Source organism: Notechis scutatus, chromosome 2, assembly GCF_049901735.1.
Source record: "Notechis scutatus isolate UNSWTSFEM ecotype Mainland chromosome 2, rNotScu1.2, whole genome shotgun sequence".
NCBI lineage: Eukaryota > Metazoa > Chordata > Lepidosauria > Squamata > Elapidae > Notechis > Notechis scutatus.
In genome coordinates this window covers 39,607,425-39,632,420 of record NC_142010.1, presented here as the reverse complement: position 1 = coordinate 39,632,420, position 24,996 = coordinate 39,607,425, and positions in this window count along the sequence as shown.

The window sequence follows — 24,996 nt, the reverse complement described above, 5'->3', positions numbered from 1 at the left end:
TTTGCTGAACAATAACAACTAGGATATGTTTCTGTCAACTTTTTGATGTTAAATTCATTTCAGCCTCAACTTGCATCTGTGAATTTTGAAAAAAAAGCATGAAAATATATCTATGCTAGGTTATGAATATTTTTAATGTGCTGTGTGCGCACTTTGTGCAATCAGTGTCTAATATAAAATTCATATTTTCCCCTAATATATACAATTGTGTGCATTTTTCATTGAATGAAGTTTACTTTCAAAACACCTGGACAGACTCAGCAATAGTTTCATCTGGGAAACTGAGCATCCTAGACTAAATTAAATCCCAAATCACTAGGGAATTACTGGAAACTTGGCATTGAGACAAATCAGCCATCAAAAGACACATAGAGATAAATCACATTTACATACCATTTCAATGAGACAATGAAAAAGCTAAGAAGGAAACAAAGAGAACAGTATACATCCTCTCCAGTAGCCAACACCCAGAAAGCAATAGCAATAGCACTTAGATTTATATGCTGCTTTACAGTGCTTTACAGCCCTCACTAAGCAGTTTACAGAGCATATTGCCCCCAATAATCTGGGTCCTCATTTTACCCATCTAGGAAGGATGGAAGGCTGAGTTATCCTTGAGTCTGGTGAGATTTGAACTGCCAAATTGCAGGCAGCCAGCAGGCATCAGAAGTAGCCTGCAGAAGTAGCCTGCAGTACTGCATTCTAACCACTGTGCCACCATGGCTCATAAGCAGAGAAACAATGCCATAATCAAGGAACTAGTCTAGTGAAGGCTAATCTAGTGAAGAGAAGGACCAGGAAGACATGATAGCAGTGTCCCAATATTTGAAAGGCTATCATAGAAAGAAGGGAACAACTTATTTTCTAAAGCACCTGAAGGCCAGACAAGGAATAATGAATGGAAGCTGATCAAGGAGAGATTCAATCTAGAGATAAAGATGTTCTGACAGTGAGAGCAATCAACCAATGGAACAGCTTGCCTTCAGAAGTTGTGGGAGCTTCACCATTGGAAGCTTCAAAAAGAGATTGGACTGCCATTTGTCAGAAATGGTTAGGGTCTCCTGCTTGGGTTGGGGGGAGTTGGACTATATGACCTACAAGGTCCCTTTCAACTCTGTTATTCTGTTAACTACCAAGGAGAAAACCAGATTTTACAAATAGTGAGGAAACCTAAACTCACTATTACTAAGTTGGATAATGAAACATCTGCAAGCAAACTATCAACCTTAGAGACAGTCCAACTCTGATCTCCATATATCCTCTTTTATTGGAAACATATGACAGCCCCAATGAATATGTGCCCAAATCAACAATGTAAAATCTGCTTGAGATTTTAATTAGCGTTTGAATTTCAGATCCAATTCAGAGTCATTGCTCAATGTCTGAGGACTAGGGAATGATTTGGCTTCATTTAAATCATTCCCATATACATTTGGGGGGACTCATCCATGACAAATGTTAAATGGATTTATCTGCAAATTAATTGAAACCAATTAATTAAAGTAACTAAATTAATTGTGCAGACTAGGCAAAAAATCCTAACATGAACCATTGATGCTTCTACATTTGGCTACCTATGAAAATACTGAAAATTATAGTGGGAAGGGATGCATTATTATTGGGATGTGTCTTCACATGTAAAACTGTTTTACATGTGAACTGTTTACTGAGGGATATCCATTTCCCTCCTTTCTTGGAGCTACCTTCCTTCTCAGTTTCTTCTAATAGGGAAGTCAGTCTAATTTCTTTTCCTGAATTAGGTCCAAAAGCAATTTGCATTTGTTATGTCATTACTTAAAGGCAGTGAGAAGTGCCTATCCAATCAAAGGAGATTTATGGATTATTGCAACTGCTTAATGTACAGCAGTATTTTCCCCTAGGGTGCATTGTCAAAATGAATAGTAAAAATGAGAGAACATCATGGTATTTCTAACACTCAACAAACTTTGAATCTTAAGGCACAGGATTAATACTCATAACAATATAGTAAGCTTTTAGGACAAATGAATAATCTAGAGCTATGGATTTTTATGACTCAATGCACTCTCCCACCATTTGTTTATTTAACTAGATGGGAAACTTACATAGATATATGACAAAGATTATTATTTACAAAATGATGGTTTGTGGCTTGCACAAAAAAAGCAAACAATCTAAAAAGTGCTCTATTTTTAAAAATCAATTTTATGCAGCAGCCAAGAAAATGATAAATTGAAAAAAAATCTATCAGGAGGGAGTCCAAGTTTCCTGTTGCCTCAGAAGAAAATAAGTGCCCCACATCTTGCTGCTTCATTTCTGATAAATCAGGTCAGACACTTAACAAAATAACACTTGCATGTGCCTGTTTAAATATGCAGAAGTGATCCATAATCTCAGTCACAAAGAACATTTCTGTATATTCAATTGAAAGCAAGTAATCTTTCTTGTATAGCTTTTTACACTATGGAGATTGATCAGTAGAATCGGTAAAAAAAACAGGGTGTTAAGGACTAAGGTAAAATGATTAGAATAGCCATAGCCATAGCTTCTGGCATGCAATGTATACTAGGAATTGCTAAAATTATTTTTAATAGTAGCTTATTTCTAAGGGTTAGAAATGCTTAGAAGAACTATCCTCAGGAAGGCTCCGTAAACAAAGATTTGAATTAACTATGTAATAGGAAAGAGAGGATAAAGTGTAATCCCGTTAGCTGAGATACTGCAGTGTGCAGCTTGTCCATAAAGTTGTGGGAAGCCAACCTCCCTCTTCTAGAAGAATGAAATATTATGAGGAATATTTTTTTTAAAAGGTAGGCTAAAATATTTCCCCTAAAAGAGAAATAAAAAAATCTTAAGGAAGACAGAAACTTCCCCCAATCAGATACTGAGCTGGGGCAGCTTTTAGAAATGAAGATTTGGAAATGCATTACTCACTTCAGCAAAGTCTGAACAAAGGCAGAGTGATAGAATTAGCCTTACTGAAGATCCAAACCAGGACAAAGCCATTAAACTGTAATAGGAATTGCCCAATACCCTTTCAGAACACAAACCTCTTCACTGCATCATCTCAGTAGCCCAAACTTCAACCAAACCTGGGAGCTCAGACAACCTATAGAGCCATCTATGACCCCTACATAACATCTACATGGCCCATGGAAATCTGACAACAACTAATAGAATACATGTTCTTGCACAGAAACAGGAAGCTCAAGTGCAAATCCAAGAGATGGTATAAACCCCCCACTCTCAACTCCATGTGGTCAGCTGCCCAGAACCACCCATGTGGTTCTGCTCCATCATTAAACCATCTTTCCAATCCATTTTGTCTCCAGTGCCTTTCTTTTGGCTTGGAACTGAACCAGATGGATATTACTTCCAGCAAAGTACTGGACATTGTTGTTGTTGTTATTGTTATTTCAATTTGCATGCCCATCTTTTCAAATTCATGAGCTTGGGTGGCTAAGAATGTTTTAAAATTACATAAAACATTAAAAATAGGCAATGACAACACAGATATAAACTATATACAGAATAAAAACAATATCAGTGAAAAGTTAAGATAACCATTACACTGGTTTAAACACATCTTCTGGTCAACAGACCTGTTTATTCTATCAGTGTTTTTAAGGACTTGCAAAGGACCAGCAAGGTTGGGAACAGTCTAACTTCTTAGGGAAGAATGTTCCAAAGGGAGACTACCATGACTGAAAAGTCTCTTTTACTGGACTCTATGGATAGAACTACCTAACAGATGAGACTAGGAATATGTCTCTTCTGCTGGAATGCAATGGGAGAGGCAGTCTCTCAACCAACTTGGCTAAAGTTTGGATATTAAAAAAAAAAAGGTTTACCATAAGTTGTGGCCTGGATATCAAAAACTATTTTTAATTGTTTCTTTAGCTTATTTTCAACAATGTCTAGGATTTCTTGACATTTATTTTTTATAAATTCATGGCAAATGCTAGGCTTGTTGTAGTTAGCCCTATAAGCTTGCTGGGAAAAATGTGCAATGTCTCCCCTTTAGGTTTAACCAAAATGTGAATGGGTAGGGAAGCTGCAATGTGCTGAAGAGAAATTAATTAGTGAAATTTATTCACACATGCAGACCTGGGGTACTGAAAAATTAAAATCTATGCAAGAAACCTGAACCTACTCATGAGAGTCTCTAGGATTTTTTTTCTCTTTCAAAAGAAAATTATGAAATCAAAGTCCGAAGATTTAAAAACAAACAAATATGCAGTGATATTGAGCCCAGTAATATTTAAGTTAGGGTTTAAAAACACTTGGTTTTACTGACAATTTTAGGAATAAGTAATATAGTCAATACATTTTGGCAATGTTCCATTACTTCAGGTGTCTTTTTGCCTTTTAAACACAAGTATGCAAATTATTTTAAAGGATATAGTTATTACATTCATTCATTCTCGTTACCTTGGGAAGCACAATTGCAAATTTCCATTTGCTTGGATGCTGTTAGCATTTTGTGAAAGCTTTTTAATCTAGTTAAGGCTGATATGAAACAATTCTTCAACCATTATTGTTGCCATTCTCATTTGAACTCAAAAACAGTCTATAAAGCCACTTTTACCCCTTCTTTAAAAACATAGAAAACAAAACAGAGAATGGTTTTATAATGCTTCCATGGTAGATTTATGCTTTAAGCAAATGTGCTCAACTGATTAAGTTCATACTTCAGGTGCTCTGCTCAAATAAATAAAATGTTAAAAACATCCTCAGCTTTTTAAATTCAATTTACCTCATTCTTAACTGCTTTCAACTTTCCCCCCAAAGTGCACAATCCAGCTATCCTAGCCAGCCAGATCAGCCGAATCAACCCTGATGATCAATGGAGTGACAGATGTCACAGCCAGATCGCCATCACATTTTTTTTTTTACACCGGTGGAGGGCAATTAGTACCTGCGGTCTTAAAACTTTTTGAGGCCAAAACATTGGCACAAATTCTATATGGGGCACAAACAGGAATCCTTGCAATAAAAAAAAAAAAAAGACTTGCTAGAACCTATACAAACCAAATTCCTGCAAGCCATTTTGGCTGCACCCAAAGGAACTCCAAATGCCCAGGTAAGAATTAAGATAGGCATGCCTCAAATTCAGGTAAGAGCCTGGAAGATGATTATCATTCATTGGCTAAAAATGCATTTCTTCCCAGAATGACTGATCCCTCTAGTACTGACTGATAACTACCCCTCCCCCTGGAAGCAGGCAATAGACCACAAGCTGGGCTCCTATGGGGTCTCGCAGTATTCTTAAGGTCCCTAGGCTTTGACCAGCAAAGCAAGTAGTAATCAATAGAATGAAGGACATGGAGTTCCAAGAAGAACTAAATAGGTTGGCTCGCTACAGCAGGGACAGAATCAAACAGGGAGTGTGGGAATGAGCAAGATATCTAAATGATCTGATCTTCCCAAAACAAAGAATAGCATTCTTCAGAGCCAGATTTAATATTCTCCCATCAACACTCCTTCAGGGCAGGTATAAGAAAACACCAATAGACAAGGATGCCCACTATCACCTTTGCTATTTGTATTAACTTTGGAAGTGTTGAATAGAAATATTAGAGACGATAAGAGTATAAAAGGAATGAAAATTAAAAAGGAAGAATTTAAATTGCAAGGCTTTGCGGATGATTTGGCTTTTATTTTAGAAGATCCTTTAGAAACAGCACCAAAATATTGGAAAAGATAAAGGCATATGGTAAGGTGGCTGGTTTGAAAATAAATAAAGATAAAACAAAGATCTTGACAAAGAATATGCTACTAAGACAAAAAGAAGAACTGGCAGACCTATTGAAAATTCAAGTCACGAACAAGGTCAAGTATTTGAGGATACATTTGACAGCAAGATGTAGTATATTAAAAGAGAACAATTACATTAAACTTAAACAACAGATAGCGTTAGATTTGACAAAATGGGAAAATCTACAATTGTCATTAATAGGGAGAATCTCAGCAATCAAGATGAATATCTTACCCAGAATTTTATACCTGTTTCAAACAATACCAATTAGGCTTGGAAAGGACTATTTTGAAGATTTAAATAAAATTGTCTTGAAATATATATGGCAAGGTAAGAAAGCGAGAATAAAGTTGAAACTTTTGCAAGATGCTAGAATTAGAGGAGGATTTGGTCTGCCTAATTGGGAGTTGTACTACCAAGCTACAAACTTGATGTGGGCTAAGGAATGGATAACATTAAGAAATACTAGATTGTTGACATCAGAAGGACATGACCTGTTGTTGGGGTGGCATGCTTTTTTATGGTACAAGGGAACTAAAACACAGGGCTATTTTAGAAGACATCATATACGGGAGTCTCTGTGGTTAAATTGGGAGAAGATTAAAAGACAATGCTATTTGAAAATTCCAGTCTGGTTATCGACTATTGAAGCATTTTTCTATCCTATAATATATAAGACGGAACAAACAATTAGATATGGGGAAATATTGGATGAAAAGGGTGAACTTAAATCGATGCAAAATTTAGAGGAACAAGGTACAAAGATGAATTGGTTTTCATATGTGCAAATACATTCAAGGTATGATGAAGATCTCAAAACAGAAGGATTTTATGATAAATTGACTGACTTAGATAAGATTCTGACAGGTACTGATGAAAAGGTGATTAAAAAATTGTATGGGTATTTAGTGTAAATTAAACTAGAGGAAGAACAAGTTAAAGAAACTATGATTGCTTGGGGGAAGAATTTTGGATATGGGATTGATTTAGAGAAATGGCAAAAATTGTGGTCTCAAAATTATAAAATGACAATGTCAACAGCATATAAAGAAAATTTGTATAAGTTGTTTTACAGGTGGCATTTTCCCCCGACAAGAATTGCAAGAATGTTCAAGAATAAATCTGAAAAATGTTGGAAATGTCATCAGATACCTGGCTCATATTACCATATGTGGTGGACTTGTGAGGACACTAGAAAATACTGGACTAAAATCCGCATGTGGTTGGAAAAAATGACAAAGAAACATATAGATTTAAAACCAGAGATTTTTTTATTGGGAATTTTACCTGATGCATACAGTAAAAATTTAAAATATTTGATTGTAAATGTATTAACAGCGGCTAGGGTTGTATTTGCTAAAAATTGGAAAAATGAGAAAATACCATTACAGGAGGAAATTATTAAGAAAATATTGGAATGTGCTGAAATGAGTAGATTGACATTTGAAATTAAAGAACAAGAAGATAAACAATTTTATAAAATTTGGGACCTTTTCTATCAATGGTTAGATAATAAAATACAATAATAGAATACTTAGAATTTGAGAAAATAATGAATATATAAAGATGTATTTTTGGAGTTTCCGGTTTGTCGGCTTCAGCGAGCGGTAGGGATTCGCGAAGCTGTGCGATCCCTGCCGCGCTAGCCGTTTTGGGGCTCCGACCGGACGGGTGCGGAGCAAGGCTGCCCTGCAGGGGTAGCTGAAGGTAAGGGGATCCGGAGGAAGGGTTTGGGGGTGTTGCAGACCCCCTCCCTGGCCGGCAGAACCCCTGTTACCAGGACGGTGCAGCGGCGGTCCGCAATGGCCGCCACAAAGAAGTTGACAGCCGGGCAAGTATGCGCAGGAGGAAGAAGAGAAAGTTATTGAAAGTGAAAGTTCTTCTTGGTCGACCCAGGGCTTTGAGATTTATCTAATTTAATTCCTGGAAAAGATGGTTTTCTGATGATTTCTTCCACAAGAGAAAAAAAAGCGGCTATTTTGAGGTGCTGAAGGGAAAGTTTACTCTCCCTCCGACGGAATTAAGCCGGAAGGGAGAGGATAAAGAAAATATATAAATTTGGATCTTGTTGGAGGAGATGCCTTGAAGACTTGAGGACAGAAATACAATCTTAATAAGGCTTTAAAATATAGACTTGGATTCTTTTTTTTTATTTGTTTGATACCACCCCTGGAAGAGGAAGGGGGAATTTTGGCTTGCTTGGATTTATTGAGGATTGTGGATTTTGGGATTGTTTTGCCTTTCTCTCGGAATATTTGGTTGGTGTAAGAAGAAAGAGGAATAAAGAAAAGAAAAGATTTATTTATAATGGCTTTCCTCTTTGAAGACCTGAGGGATGAATATGAGCAAACAAAAGCAGCCTGCAAAGATGGCATGGAAAAAGCTTTTCTATTTCTAGAAATGGCGTTGGTCAATTACCAACAGACAATGGAACAGATGGAAACGGAAGAAGAACAACAAGGAAGAGACGAAGACGCCATCTTCATTGAATCCCAAAACTTATCTAAGGAAGAAGGAAGGAAGAGAGCAAGGAAACTGAAGGACTTAAGATCTAAAAAAACATTTGAGAAAGAGAAAAATATGATGCAAAGTAAATATAATGATAATAAACAAGAGAAAAAGGGAACACAACAGAGAAGGGATCCCAGCAAGGCAGAGGTTAGAAGAAGAAGGGGGGGTAGGAAGATTTGGTGGGGGAAGAAAGAAAGGGGAAAGGCGGAGAAAAGCCTCAAAGCTTTAAAATTGGATGGGAGAAGAGGGATTTTTTTTAGAGACAAAGGATGAAATATAATTTTCTGTAAGAAAGATTCTGCTAAGGTACAGAAGATGGTATTGTAACATTTATATTTGAAATAGTAAATTAGAATGGTTTAAGATTTAATAAGAAATTAAAATGTTGAAGTTTTTAATAATGATTGATTTTTAAAATGTAATAAAATATCGAAGGAAAGGAGGATACAATGTATTTAAACATTTTTGGTGGATAGAATGTACCAAGCAGAACCAAATTGGGTATTTGTTATGCTGAATGTTAATTTTACTAACTTAGGGGGAGGATAGAAAGGCATCATACTCTGATTAGTGATTTCAGGAGAAATTTTTTTTATTATAAGAAGAGATAGAGGGATAAATGAATGGGCAAAAGATACAAATTTAATGATTTAATTAAGATGGATTAAATAAGATAGAAATGTGAAGAGTGATATGTGCTATTATTTTAGCCCATGCAAAGAGAGGTAACTGGGGCCAAGGTACTTTACTAAAAGATTTTTTTTTTATGTTTGTTTGTGTTTGTTTGTGTTTTATGAGAATATTGGGGAAATTATTGTAGAAAGACAGGGAAAGATTTAATATGTAATGATTTGTTTGTTGTTGAAACTTTTAATAAAACTTGTTTTTAAAAAAAAAAAAAAAAAAAACAGAAGGATTTTATGATAAATTGACTGACTTAGATAAGATTCTGACAGGTACTGATGAAAAGGTGATTAAAAAATTGTATGGGTATTTAGTGTAAATTAAACTAGAGGAAGAACAAGTTAAAGAAACTATGATTGCTTGGGGGAAGAATTTTGGATATGGGATTGATTTAGAGAAATGGCAAAAATTGTGGTCTCAAAATTATAAAATGACAATGTCAACAGCATATAAAGAAAATTTGTATAAGTTGTTTTACAGGTGGCATTTTCCCCGACAAGAATTGCAAGAATGTTCAAGAATAAATCTGAAAAATGTTGGAAATGTCATCAGATACCTGGCTCATATTACCATATGTGGTGGACTTGTGAGGACACTAGAAAATACTGGACTAAAATCCGCATGTGGTTGGAAAAAATGACAAAGAAACATATAGATTTAAAACCAGAGATATTTTTATTGGGAATTTTACCTGATGCATACAAGTAAAGATTTAAAATATTTGATTGTAAATGTATTAACAGCGGCTAGGGTTGTATTTGCTAAAAATTGGAAAAATGAGAAAATACCATTACAGGAAGAAATTATTAAGAAAATATTGGAATGTGCTGAAATGAGTAGATTGACATTTGAAATTAAAGAACAAGAAGATAAACAATTTTATAAAATTTGGGACCTTTTCTATCAATGGTTAGATAATAAAATACAATAATAGAATACTTAGAATTTGAGAAAATAATGAATATATAAAGATGTATTTCTTTTCTTGTTATCATATCTATAAAATGTTTTTAGGATAGATTTGGGAGGATTATATGAATTGTTATAAAATAAACTAAGTAAATTATAGTTATCTCGCAAAATATGAATGAACAAAATTATAGTCAAATGACTGATTAATAGTGATACTAGGGTATTCAATTTTTGATTGATAATGAGTTTTATGCAATGTAACTGTAATTGAGACTATGAAATGGATGCACAAAAAATTTGTAAACCAACCGACACACTGCTTGTACATTTATGAAAGAGAGTTGGGTGTTTTTATGTCTTGTTTGTTTCTGTTTGTCTTTAAAAACCAATAAAACTTGTTTTTTTTTTTTTTAAGAAAACACCAATAGCAGAATGGGTATGTATATGTGGTAAAGGAGAAGTTGAAGATATCTCACATGTTTTATTGTACTGTGAGTTATACAAAGTTTATAGGCCATTGTATATTCTCCCCTTATAGAGAGATTGTCAGGGAGGGCAGACAATTTTTATGTAGACTTTCTCCTCCAGGATTCAAAGCCAGCTAGTATGCATGCAGTGGAAAAATTCTGTATTGCTTCAATGTCTACTAGAAAAAAAATGGTTACAGAATTATAGCTGTCAATTTGTGACAATTTTTGGAGATAGAACAAACTTTGGAAAATGATATTTACACACATACTTATTGGCTCTCCACTCATATAAACCAGGAAATGCCCCTAACTGTTTGAGAACATGTATTTTCTTAACAGATGTTTTTATCCACAATTAATGTATTATAATGTGTCAGTATTTTTTTTATATATTGTAAATAGTGATGTCTACTGCTGGTCTAAGACTGTAATAAAGTTATATTCTATTCTATTCTTCTTCTAAACCAGCTATTTAGATTTTAAATTTCTCTTTAATTCTAGCCCAATCCCACAGATGTATACTAGGAAATAACTTAATTCAATCTTACATAGTTATTTTGGAATAAGTGCAGACAGTGAGATGTGCAAGTAAGCATAGATTGATATGATTTGGCTGGGTACTCTGTTAAAGTACTTTTGTTAGGAATGTAAGTCACCTAACAGTTGGGTTGGAAATATATAAACCAGGATAGACATTTTAATACTGTCTCTTTAAGGGAATGCTAAAATTGTAATTGGGTGTGGTTCCTCAAACGGCCATAAGATGGAGCCAGAAACCTGGTTTCCCAGAGTGTTGCTAGTTGCTAGTTGGTCGATGTTCTGATGTTCGCTGTTTTTGGTTTCTGCATTTTCCCTATTGACTGTTGCTGATCGTTGTTATTCTTGGATTGATGTGAGTCTGTTACTGAATTGTTTTTGATACTGGACTTTGTTATTTGGATTATCCCTGGACTGAAAACTGATTGCTTTAACCGTGTATGACTTGGACTGTTTGTTGGACTTTGCTTAACCATTTACTGGAAGTAAAACCTACATTTTACTGTTCAGTGTATCTGTGTGCTGGTCATGTGTTATTCAACATCACTCTCACTATGTTTCCCTGTGTGCACTCATTCTCCTAACGGGGAATTACCTCATCAACTTTCACCCATCTTTCTGGATTAAAGCATGCATCCTTTTTCAAAAAACAATCTGTGCAAATTGACTGTTAATAGCAATAGTTATTAACAGTCTTACTTTCATAGACTGTTCTTCATGAACAAAATCTACTAGTCTAACCAAAACCTAATCATTGATTCTTTTTCTTTTCTTTTAAAGGTAGGACATAGAACTGGACAAAGACTGTAAGTGGGTTTGGAATAATGCAGAACAAAGTGGACCTTTTACAGGTAATCTTTAACTTGAAATCCTTAATAGTTCATTTAATGACCATTCAAAGTTACAACACCACTGAAAAAAGTGATTTATGACCACTTTTCATACTTATGACTGTTGCAGCATCCCCATGATCACATTATTTACATTTGCATGATTGACAACTAGTTCATATTTATGACAGTTGCATTGTCCCAGGGTCATGTGATCATCTTTTACTATGTTCTAACAAGCAAAGTCAATGGGGAAGCCAGATTCACTTAACAACCATGTTACTAATTTAACAATTGCAATGATTCACTTAAAAAATGTGGCAAGAAAAGTCATAAAATGGGGCAAAACTCTCTTAACAAACTGTTTCACTTAGCAACATAGATACTGGGCTCAGTTGTGGTCACAAGTCAAAGACTACCTGTACTTCCAATAATTTGGATTTTGAAGACATATCTATTATAAGGCACCCAGGATCACTTTGAATGGTGAGATGGGCAGCATATAAATTTAGTGTTGGAGAAGACGTATGCGAATACTGTGAACAGCCAAGAAAACAAACAGATGCCTCCTCAAGAATTATTACTTGAGGGAGGGCAGAGCTGGTGTCCTGGCAGTTGAATGGGAGATCTTGATTCTCCAAGATCACCATCAATATCTCAGCTGCTGGTCGGTCCCCATGAACCTAAACCATCCCGTAGAGACAGTGATTGACAAGGGCATGTCCTGTTGATTCCAGGGACATCGCAAAGTCCCTGGTTGATCCAGGGAAAGCCCTTTTTGCCGGTGGCGGAGAGGCAGCCTCCCAAGCTGCTGAAGCTGGGACAGCTCCGGAACAGAAGAAAGTGTGTCAGTTTGGTGAGATGAACTTTTACTTATTATTTCTTGGAGAGAACACCCTGAAAAAATAAAAGTGGACTAAAAGTGAAGAGGAAAGAGTTTAAGCGGCAGTATTAATAATCAAAGTGAAAGTTTTGTCCTTTTCCCCCCCCTTTTTATCGGAATTTTGAACTTGGCAAAGCTGTTTTACTTTTTAAGCTGGACTGGTGCTTTTTAATCTTTTTATTTCTGTTTGTATTTCCTTCTCCTTTTTGAACAATCCTTTTGAAAATTCTTTTTTGATTAAGACTCTTCTGCTTGATTTAAGACTTATTTCTTTCCCTTTTAAAAAAATGGGGGGGTGGGGGAGATTCTACTTTTTCTTTCTTTCTTGTAGTTCTTGGTTGTAGATTGAGGAGGGGGAAGTGAAAGTGAAGGAAAGTAAGTAGCACTGCTGCCCAGAGGCTTGGATACATTGTTTCTTTTTCCTTTCACTAGTTTGTGTTACGATAAAGGACTCTGAGCTGCGTATTGGAAAAGATAGAGATGAGCATGGCAGTTTGTTTATTCAGGTGCTCATTTCTGAACAGATAGTTGGAGTCTGGAGTTGAAGTTGAAAGAAAGAAGATTGAAGTGACCTTGAAAAACTCTGAGCTGATTTATCAAAGAGCCTTGGATATTAGGCGGCAGAGGCTTGTTTTATATTAGAATTGCTTTTTACCTTTTGCTTACCTTTCTACCCCCCCCCCCCCACTAGTGGGGCTCTTTTTCTCTCTCTCTAATTGGATTTTAACTTTTTAAACCAGGAACTAAAATGTAAACCTTTTATTTTGGGTTTGCTTTTTTTTATTATTATCAAGGGAAACATATAGAATATTTTTCTTTTTTCCCTTTTTATTTTTATTTATTTATTTATTTGATTTGCCAATTGTTTACAAGATAATAAGTATAAGTGTATACATAGTTGTGAATACATGAAATGGGTACATATAAGAAAAATAAAAGAAGAATAAGAGAAACAATAGGACAGGGACGGTAGGCACATTGGTGCGCTTATGCACGCCCCCTACAGACCTCTTAGGAAAGGGGTGAGGTCAATAGTAGACAGTCTAAGGTTAAAGTTTTTGGGGTTTGGGGAAGAAACTACAGAGTAGGGCAGAGTATTCCAGACATTGACCACTCTGTTGCTGAAGTCGTATTTCCTGCAATCAAGTTTGGTGCAGTTAACTTTGAGTTTGTATCTATTGTGTGCTCTTGTGTTGTTATGGTTGAAGCTGAAGTATTCATTGACAGGTAGGACATTGCAATGTATGATTTTATATACCATGCTTAAATCAGATCGAAGACGGCGTAATTCAAGGTTTTCTAGTTCTAGAATTTCAAGTCTGGTGGCATAAGGTATTCTACAACGAGTGGAAGAGTGGAGAACTCTTCTTGTGAAATATTTCTGGACTTTCTCAATTGTGCTAATATCAGATACGTAATGTGGGTTCCAGACTGATGAACTGTATTCGAGTATTGGTCTAGCAAATGTTTTGTATGCTCTAGTTAGTAGTGTGATATTACCAGAGAAAAAGCTACGTAGGATTAGGTTAACAACTCTTAATGCCTTTTTGGCTATGCAGTTGCAGTGGGCTCTAGCACTTAGATCATTAGAGGTGAGTATTCCAAGGTCCTTTACAGAGCTTGGGTCATCAACGAGATCTTGACTATTCAGCTTGTATTTTATTTACTGATTTTTTTTGCCAATATGTAAGACAGAGCATTTATTTGTTGAGATTTGAAGTTGCCATTTGTTTGACCATTCTGATACATAGTCAAGATCTTTTTGTAGGGTAGCAGTATTGTCTGTGGTATTGAACAGCTTTACATCATCAGCGAAAAGAACGCAATTGCTCTTAATCTGATCACAGAGGTCATTTATGTAGAGTATGAAGAGAGTTGGTCCTAGAACACTGCCCTGGGGGACACCACTATTGACAGGTACAGAATTTGATAGGACGCTCCCAATTTTGACCATTTGTTGTCTGTTTGAGAGGAATGCTTCTATCCAGTTATGCAGTTGTCCAGAGATACCATAGGATTTTATTTTTAGGAGTAGTTTGTCGTGTACCACTGAATCAAAGGCTTTACAGAGTTGCGTCTATTGCTTTGCCCTGGTCGAGTTGTGTCGTCCATATGTTTTTGCAGTGTAAGAGTTGCAGATTACAGGATAGTTTTTTTTTCTGAAACCAAATTGTTTATTGGAGAGTAGGTTGTTTGTTTCTAAGTGGAGGATAATGGATTGGTTAATAATTGATTCCATGACTTTACAGGTGACGCAGCATAAGGAGATTGGTCTGTAATTTTCAACTAGGCTTGGGTCTCCCTTTTTGAAGATGGGGATGACTGTGGCTTGTGACCATAGGTTAGGCAAGGAGCTGGTCCTGAAAGATTTTTCAAAGATTATGCTTAGAGGTTTGGCTATGGCAGTGAATAGCTTTTTTAAGAAGTAGGCACATATTCCATCCGGTCCAATAGATAGAGATAGTTTTAGATTGCGTAGTGCTTTTTCAACATTGTCTTCTGTAAAATCGATATGTATTAGATCATTGTGGTTATCTGTGGTATGGCTAGGAAATACTGGGCACGATCCATTGCTGTTTACAAATACTGAGCCGAAGAATGTGTTAAAGATGTTGGCTTTAATGCTGTCATCGTTGCAGTCTTTACCATCAGGTCCTATCAGGGGTGGGATGGACCTTGAGTCTTTTAGTTTACACCTACCATTGCAAATAATTGGATTAAGGGATACAAGTGCCTGAAGAGTATCTTTTTCCTTTTTTCCTTTGGAGTGGCAACTGTTTGCCTTCGTTCTTTTTTTCTTTTTCCTTTTCCCTCTTTTTTTTCCCTTTTTTTTCTTTTTTCTCTCTCTTTCTTTACAGATAAGCATTACAAGATGAGTAGAAAGACAACAGCCCCAGCTTCTTCGATACCAACCCCCTCACCATCTGGAGGACAATGATCTATACAGACAATATTACAACAGGAGAAAGAGAAAGAGAAAGAGAAGGAAGTGACATTACAGATGATCATGCAAGGAATTCAGAAAATTGACCAAATAATTGAAAAGGCAGATGAAAAAGTGGAAAATATTCAACAGATGATGATGAAATATGAAGACAGATTCAAAAAAAAATGAAGAAGATGTACAAAGAGATAAGAAAATTTGAGATATTGATATTCGTTTGAGCAATATCGAGAAGGGCAGGGGTGACTCATTAGGATGGAAAATGGACAAATCAGAATTTTACTTAAGATTTCAAAATATAGAAGAAGGGATGGTGAATGGAGAATTAACAGAATCCGTAGATATAAAAGGGACAAGGCAAGGCTGTCCATTGTCACCTCTGCTGTTTGTGTTAACATTGGAAGTGTTGAACAGGAATATCAGAGAAGAAAAAGAAATAAAAGGAATGAAAATTAAAAAGGAGGAGTTTAAATCGCAAGCTTTTGCAGATGACCTGGTATTTATATTAGAAGATCCAATGGAAACAACACCCAAATTAATAGAAAAAATAGAAGAATATGGAAAAGTAGCAGGTCTGAGAATAAATAAAGGCAAAACAAAGATATTAACAAAGAATATGTTAACAAGAAAAAAGAAAGAGTTGGAAGAAACATTAAAAATACAGGTCATGAACAAGGTTAAATTTATATTACACCAAGATGCAGTACCCTAAAGGAAGATAACTATGTTAAACTCAAACAGCAGATTGCGACAGACTTGATAAAATGGGAAAAATTGCAACTGTTATTGATTGGGAGAATATCTACAATTAAGATGAATATACTGCCTAGAGTTTTATATTTATTCCGGACAATTCTTATTCGATTAGGGAAAGAGTTTTTTGAAGATTTAAATAGAATGGTGTTGAAATATATTTGGCAGGGCAAAAAAGCAAGAATAAAATTAAAGCTGTTACAAGATGCAAGAATAAGAGGTGGTTTGACTTGCCCAATTGGGAGCTATATTACCAGGCGACAAGTTTGATGTGGGTAAAGGAATGGATAACACTAAGGAACAGTAGATTATTGACTTTAGAAGGCCATGACTTGCTGCTGGGATGGCATGCCTTTCTCTGGTATAAGGGAACTAAAACACAGGGGTATTTTAGAAGACATTATATTCGTGAGGCATTGTTTTTGAGCTGGGAGAAGATTAAAAGACAATATTACTTAAAAATTCCAACATGGATATCAACTATTGAAGCTTTTTCTTATCCAATAATATATAAAAAGGAACAAACAGTTAGATATGGGGAGTTATTGAATGAAAAGGGTGAACTTAAATCTATGCAAACGTTGCAAGAACAAGGTGTAAAAATGAATTGGTTTTCTTATTTGCAAATGCAATCTAGGTTTGATAAAAACTCCAAGGCAGAAGATATTTAGATAAAGTAGATAAAATTTTGATGGGTACTGATGAAAAGGTAATTAAAACACTTTATGGATAGCTATTAGAATTTAAATTGGAGGAGGAGCAAGTTAAAGAAACAATGATTGCTTGGGGGAAAATTTTTGGATATGGGATTGATTTGGAAAAATTGAAAAAATTGTGGTCTCAAAATTACAAAATGACAATGTCAACTGCATATAAAGAAAATTTGTATAAGATGTTTTACAGGTGGCACCTACCCCCAGCGAGACTTGCGAGAATGTTTAAGAATAAATCAGATAAATGCTGGAAATGTCATCAGATACCTGGTTCATATTACCATATGTGGTGGACATGTTCAGATGCAAAGAAATATTGGACTAAAATCCACGCATGGTTGGAAAAAACGATAAAACAGCATATAGACTTTAAACCAGAGATCTTTTTTATTGGGAGTCATACCAGACATATATAATAAAGAACTGAAATATTTGATTGTAAATGTCTTAACAGCAACTAGAATTATATTTGCGAAGAACTGGAAAAATGACAAAATACCTATGCAGGAGGAAGTTATCAAAAAAATTATGGACTGTGCTGAAATGCGTAAACTGACATTTGAAATTAGAGAACAAAAATATAAGCAAGTTTATATGATATGGGATTAGTTTTATCAATGGTTGGATAAAAAGGCATGGTAATATAATAGACTAGATAATTTTGTGATAGAAATCTAATAGATTGATATAAAACATAATACAGATATATATAACCACTGGTTGAAAGTATAACATAAATTTTCAGATAAAATGTGGAACATCTCGTATAAAATGATGGAATAAATAGTTTAGTCATGGATGATTAATAACTGATAAATATATAAACATATGTTAGTTTGACAATGTGAAGATTGATATAAAATGTGACTAAATGACTACAAAAGTATAGCACAAAAGATACGTAACCAACCGACACACTGTATGTATAAAATATGGAAAAGGATTTTATGTTTTTATATGTGTATGTTTTTGTTTAAAAATTAAAAAAAAATATCTAAAAAAAAAGTGTTATTACTTGAGGTACAGATGACCAGGCTCAAATTATCTTATTTCGGATACATTATGCAAAGAATTAAATTTTTGAGAAAGGTGGAAGAAAAGAAGGAAGAAAAGGTGGCGACCAGAAATGAGGTGGATAGATCATTTGCAGAGGCAATGGGTGCACTCTTTAGAAGATCTGAAGGACCAGATTAGTGAGAGGTCAACATGGAGAAAATCTAGGTGGTTGGTTTAAGAATCAACCCTTGATTCTTGGTGGCAGATAATCAACTTCAAATTGCTATATATCTGTTTGGATCAGGTCAGTATATACATATTAGCAAATATAAACACTGATGCAAATAAAACCTTTCAACTTTATAATGATTCATGAATAGAGATGGGACAGCCTGGAAAAAAAATGATCCCCTCCCAGAAAAATACTGTTTCCTCCACAATTTTTCTGTTTCTTTTTTCCCCAGGCCTTCCCATCTCTACCCATGAACCCTATGCATGCATTCCTTACACTTTCTCAATATATTTGATTTAGAATTGGAAACCCTGAAGAAGTGCTACATTTTACAATGTAGGCATTACCCATAACAATAAGGAAGCTTCAATCCAAAAAGAGATCACTTTGGCGGAAAAACAAATCTGGTCACGTTGCCAATTTCAAAAGCCTATACAAAAATTTATGCCACCAGATAAAGACTGAATGCACCAATTATCACATTAAACAAGAGGAAAACCTTCTATGCACCAATTCCACCCATGCTTTCTACAATTTTGTAAACAACAAACTAAAAGACTCAAGGTCCATCCCACCCCTGATAGGACCTAATGTTAAATACTGCAATGACGACACCATTAAAGCCAACATCTTTAACACATTCTTTGGCTCAGTATTTGTAAACAGCAATGGATCATTCTCAGTATTTCCTAGCCAAACCACAGCAAACTACAATGATCTAATACATATCGATTTTACAGAAGACAATGTTGAAAAAGCACTACGCAGTCTAAAATCATCTCTATCTATTGGACCGGATGGAATATGTGCCTACTTCTTAAAAAAGCTATCCACTGCCATAGCAGAACCTCTAAGCATAATCTTTGAAAAATCTTTCAGGACCAGCTCCTTGCCTAACCTATGGTCACAAGCCACGGTCATCCCCATCTTCAAAAAGGGAGACCCCAGCCTAGTTGAAAATTACAGACCAATCTCCTTGTGCTGCGTCACCTGTAAAGTCATGGAATCAATTATTAACCAATCCATTATCCTCCACTTAGAAACAAACAACCTTCTCTCCAATAAACAATTTGGTTTCAGAAAAAAAACTATCCTGTAATCTACAACTCTTACACTGCAAAAACATATGGACGACACAACTCGATCAGGGCAAAACAATAGAGGCAATCTACATAGACTTCTGTAAAGCCTTTGATTCAATGGTACATGACAAACTACTCCTAAAACTAAAATCTTATGGTATCTCTGGACAACTGCATAACTGGATAGAAGCATTCCTGTCAAACAGACAACAAATGGTCAAAATTGGGAGTGTCCTATCAAAAACTGTACCTGTCAATAGTGGTGTCCCCCCAAGGCAGTGTTCTAGGACCAACTCTCTTCATACTCTACATAAATGACCTCTGTGATCATATTAAGAGCAACTGCGTTCTTTTTGCTGATGATGTAAAGCTGTTCAATACTACAGACAATACTGTTACCCTTCAAAAAGACCTTGACTATGTATCAGAATGGTCAAACAAATGGCAACTTCAAATCTCAACAAATAAATGCTCTGTCTTACATATTGGTAAAAAATAAATAAAACAGAAAATAAAATACAAGCTGAATAGTTAAGACCTTGTTGATGATCCAAGCTCTGTAAAGGACCTTGGAATACTCATCTCTAATGATCTAAGTGCTAGAGCCCACTGTAACTACATAGCCAAAAAGGCATTGAGAGTTGTTAACCTAATCCTATGTAGCCTTTTCTCTGGTAATATTACACTACTAACTACAGCATACAAAACATTTGCTAGACCAATACTCAAATACAGTTCATCAGTCTGGAACCCACATTACGTATCTGATATTAGCACAATTGAGAAAGTCCAGAAATATTTCACAAGAAGAGTTTTCCACTCCTCTACTCGTTGTAGAATACCTTATGCCACCAGACTTGGAATTCTTGACCTAGAAAACCTTGAACCTTACACCATCTTCAGTCTGATTTAAGCATGGTATATAAAATCATACATTGCAATGACTTACCTGTCAATGAATACTTCAGCTTCAACTATAACAACACAAGAGCACACAATAGATACAAACTCATGGTTAACCGCATCAAACTTGATTGCAGGAAATATGACTTCAGCAAGAGAGTGGTCAATGTCTGGAGTACTCTACCTGACTCTGTGGTTTCTTCCCCAAACCCCAAAAACTTTAACCTTAGACTGTCTACTATTGACCTCACTCCTTTCCTAAGAGGTCTGTAGGGGGCGTGCATAAGCGCACCAACGTGCCTACCATCCCTGTCCTATTGTTTCTTTTATTTTTTCTTATATGTACCCATTTCATGTATTCATAACTATGTATATACTTATACCTATTATCTTGTAAGCGATCGACAAATCAAATAAATAAAATAAATAAATAAATAAACAATTGCAGAGGACTTCTTCTTTGGGGAAGAGAGCTGGACGATATTAGGGATAGTACAAAAAGATATCGATTCATTGCCAGGAAAGAAGCAGTTTGTTCTTACAGCAAGTTCCATTTCATTTGGGAAGTTCTCGACTAGCCATTATCAATCACATCAGCTGCAATAGTTACAAAATGTTGCTTCATCATACAACCTAGTTTTAATACAACTTATAGTCTAAAAATATTGATTTTCAGATATTTTGAATTAGTAAATAAAATACTATAACTAGTTCAGAGGTAAGTAGGTAAAATACTTACCTAGTTCAGAGGTAAGTAGTAGAAACAAACAAACAAACAACAAGCAATCAAACACAAGGTTTGTTTGAATGGAATGATATTTTCAGTCTGTCCTATTTCTAAGATTCTTCCCCCCATCCCCTAGAAAATATATACCTTTCAAGTAAGATGTTGCACAGCACTTTTCTACACATTTATTTGTATGTAAGTCCCTAGGTATTTCATGGGATATTCAAATAATTATGGTTAGGAATAATATGCTTTACAGAGAGACTCGAAAATATCCACTTCAGTAGAAAGACTCTTCTACAATAAAATTCTCTACATGACCCCCATTATCCCAAAGAAGGATAAGAATAAATCTTCACCATTTTTTTCTTATGATATGTTGCATAATGAAAGAATCAGAAATGATATTTTTATCATGAGTCACTTGCAACACACACACCAGTATGCTTAAAGACATGTGATTTATTGTGATCTGCAATCTCCCATTTAACAGATTTAGCACTTACATATTAATTGTTTTTTGTTTAGATTTTTTTTGTTTAGATTTTAGCTTTCCACCCAGATAACAACCGAGAAATGATTGAAGTTGAGAATAGAATCTGATTACTAAACATGAATTACAACACTCCCAAATAGCACAGTGATCCTGGAAGCAAGCATGAAAAATAGGCACTATTTTCTTGAGAAGCTGAGGCAGATTTAAAGATTGTCTAGGTGGACTGTTCCTTGTTGTACCGACAGGTGACAGAAAACTAATAAGGCTGATTGGCTTTCATCCATGGCGTTCAGCTAGACTGAATGATCATCTAGTGTCAAACTTTGGTATATTGGTAAAAAAAAAAAACTTTTCCAATGTTCAGACCTTAGTTTAGATCTTCTTGGATGTATTTGCATTGGATAGAGAACCATGATGTATTATAAATTAAGTTCAAAAACGATCTGAGATTGGTATGGAATTATACCTGTTTGTATCATTCTGGTAGCTCTTTGATTCCCAAAGAGGATTCTAATCCAGTTCTTTAGCAATTTGGTCTTAAATTACAAAATACCAAGATAGATTAATTTTATATAGCTTGGGCATATTTTTGTTTCAGTCTAATGGCATCCAGGACAGTTGGATTTATTCAGTGATAACTGACTGAAACTACCTTGTAGCTAGTATCTCATTCTTATGAATTACATGCCAATGCAGGCCAAAATCAAAGAAATAATTAAAAAAATAGCACACCAAAGCTGAATCTTTAAAAACTATAATCCAATTGAATCATACATGTCACACTCTACTAACAGCTGGTCCCAATGCTGAAGGAAAAGATTAAATTTCAAGGTTTTCTAAATGCCTTGAAGAATTGAGGCCATCCAAATCTCAGGGCAATTCTGTTCAATAGGACAAGCAATGCAACTAAGAAGACAAATTTCCTAGGTCCCATTAGATGGCATTGTTTCAGAAAAGGGGCCCAGAGCATGCACACTATGTCAAAACTTCTGAGACAGGATAATTGGGGATATGCGGGCACAGAAATAATCTGTTTTACCTTGTAGCATTTGATGGTGTTTGACCTTTTGAGGACACATCCAGTAAATGAACTCCAGGGATAAATAGTCTAGCAAAGCACTTCATTAAATGCAAGGTCAGATAGAGTAAGCTACTGACATCATTTGCATACTTTCACAACTAATGTTTTTCAAGTCAAGATTATCCTAGCTAACCAAATACTATTGCTTCATACATGAAACAGCTCAGCCTGGTCTCAAAGTTTCAACCAGATACTTTAAATAAAGTTTACACCCTTCGAGAAAAAGCTTCTATAAATTTTGGAGATTTTTGAACAATCTCAGTTTGCTCTGTGGGATCATGAATAGATGGTTTATATTCACTTGCAACCAGTCTTATAATGCCCAAATATACATTTTTGTAGAATACTGGAGATCAACAAAAGATCTGTGAAATTTTAAACACAACATTATTTTCTTTAATTTAAAAAAAGGAAAAAGGAAAGAAATTATGCATGAAGAGTTTCATATCAACACAACAAAGTGATTCTTAGCTGTGTATATTCAAAAGAAATTTCCTATCCTTTAGGGGTAGAGTGAAAAAAATAGAGATAAATCAATGCCAAATAATGTATTATAGTTTTGCTTCAAAAATTCTTCCAGCTCCATTTGTCTTCTTTTATGTTGCCACATGTTCTTTTCTCTCAAGTCTAAGAGTTATAGCTGCTACCATCATACCATGCATGAAGCAACCCCAAATACAGAGAAGCAGAGATTTTTTTTATTTTGCCAAAGACTCTTCTAACAAAAAAATAAAAATAAACAAAAGAGTTCTATTTTATCAGAGATAGCTATCTTTCTTTTTTCTTGTCAACAATGTCAGAAAAAATATGTAAATGATCACATATATGTGACTGCTCACAATGATGGCAATTGAAACCATGAATAAAAGTTTAGGCAATACTTTTGGATCTGAATAAGTTCAAAACATTTCCACTTTTGGTGTTCACATTTCCAGTATAGAATAGCAAGAAAATCATTGGCAAACAGAAATGTACAACTGGTACTGGAAGTGTCAAAAAGTGGGTAAAGTAGTACCGCTATAGGCAAGATTTTTCTTTTTGTGTTCAAATGTCTGAATACATAAGCCTAACCAATTAGATGATGCAATTTTATTTTAGTTTTCAGCAGGGGTAAATTGAATTAATTAATGTATTAAATTTATATTTGCCCACCTTGCAGTTTCAGGCAGCTATGGAGGCTTAATGACACAATGTTTTGGATGTTATCTCTAAAAGGTCTTCAGAGACTTTCAATATATTTGAAACAGCAGTGTCTTGTCTCAGGATGATACACGTTAGTGAAAAGTTGTCAGATGAAAGTTTTGCAGTACAGACATGCAGTACAGACAGATTATTTACCTGTTAGATTTGTTTCTGGGGATGGAGACTATAGAGGGAGAAAAAATATTTGTTATTCACAGACATATGTTTAATGACTTTTGACTTTTGGCTCCCAAGTCATCACTCATATAACTCATATGTGTCAATGGAGATTCTCAATCATCCACATCATGGTTGTCCCAAAGATGCTTTTTCAAGAGGCAACTGGACTTTATTGTTTTTCTTTGAAGACATTTCACTACTCATCCAAGAAGTTTCTTTAGCTCTGACTGGATGGTGGGGAATGGAAGAATTTATATCTCTTGCAGACAGCTGGTCAACTGCATTCTTTTAGAGAGTCCCTGAGACCACTTGGAGGCTTATATGTGTCCTCAGGGTCATCTGAGTGATGCAAAGTGATGTGATGCCTTCTTAGAACTCCTGAAAGGACTGTGTTGGGCAGCTGTGCTTTCTGCAGGATGTTTTCTCCCCTGTATCCCTTCACAGATAACAGATAATCAGAGTTGGAAGGGACCATGTAGGTCATCTAGTCCAACCCCCTACACCATTTCTGAAAAATGGCAGTCCAATCTCTTCTTGAAAGTCTCAGGTGATGGCACTCCCACAACTTCCGAGGGCAAGCTGTTCCATTGGTTGATTGTTCTCACTGTCAGAAAGTTTCTCCTTATTTCCAGGTTAAATCTCTCCTTCTTCAGTTTCCATCCATTATTCCTTGTCTGGCCTACAGGTGCTTTAGAAAATAGCTTGACCCCTTCCTCCCTGTGGCAGCCCCTCAAATATTGAAAGACTGTTATCATGTCGCCCTGGTCCTTCTCTTCACTAGACTAGCCATACCCAGTTCCTGTAACCGTTCTTCATCTTTTTAGTCTCCAGTCCCTAATCATCCTGGTTGCTCTTCTCTGTACTTTTTTAGAGTTTCAACATCTTTTTATAATGTGGTGACCAAAACTGGATGCAGTACTCTAGGTGTGATCTTACTAAAGCTTTATAGAGTGGTATTAGTACTTCCCTTCATCTTGTTATTGTATCCCTCTGTTAATGCAATTTAGGATTGCATTAGCTTTTTTGGCTGCTGCTGCACACTGCTGGCTCATATTTAGCTGGCTGTCCACTAAGACTCCAAGATCCCTCTCACAGTTACTGCTATTGAGCCTGGTTTTACCCAGTCTATATGTGTACTTTTGG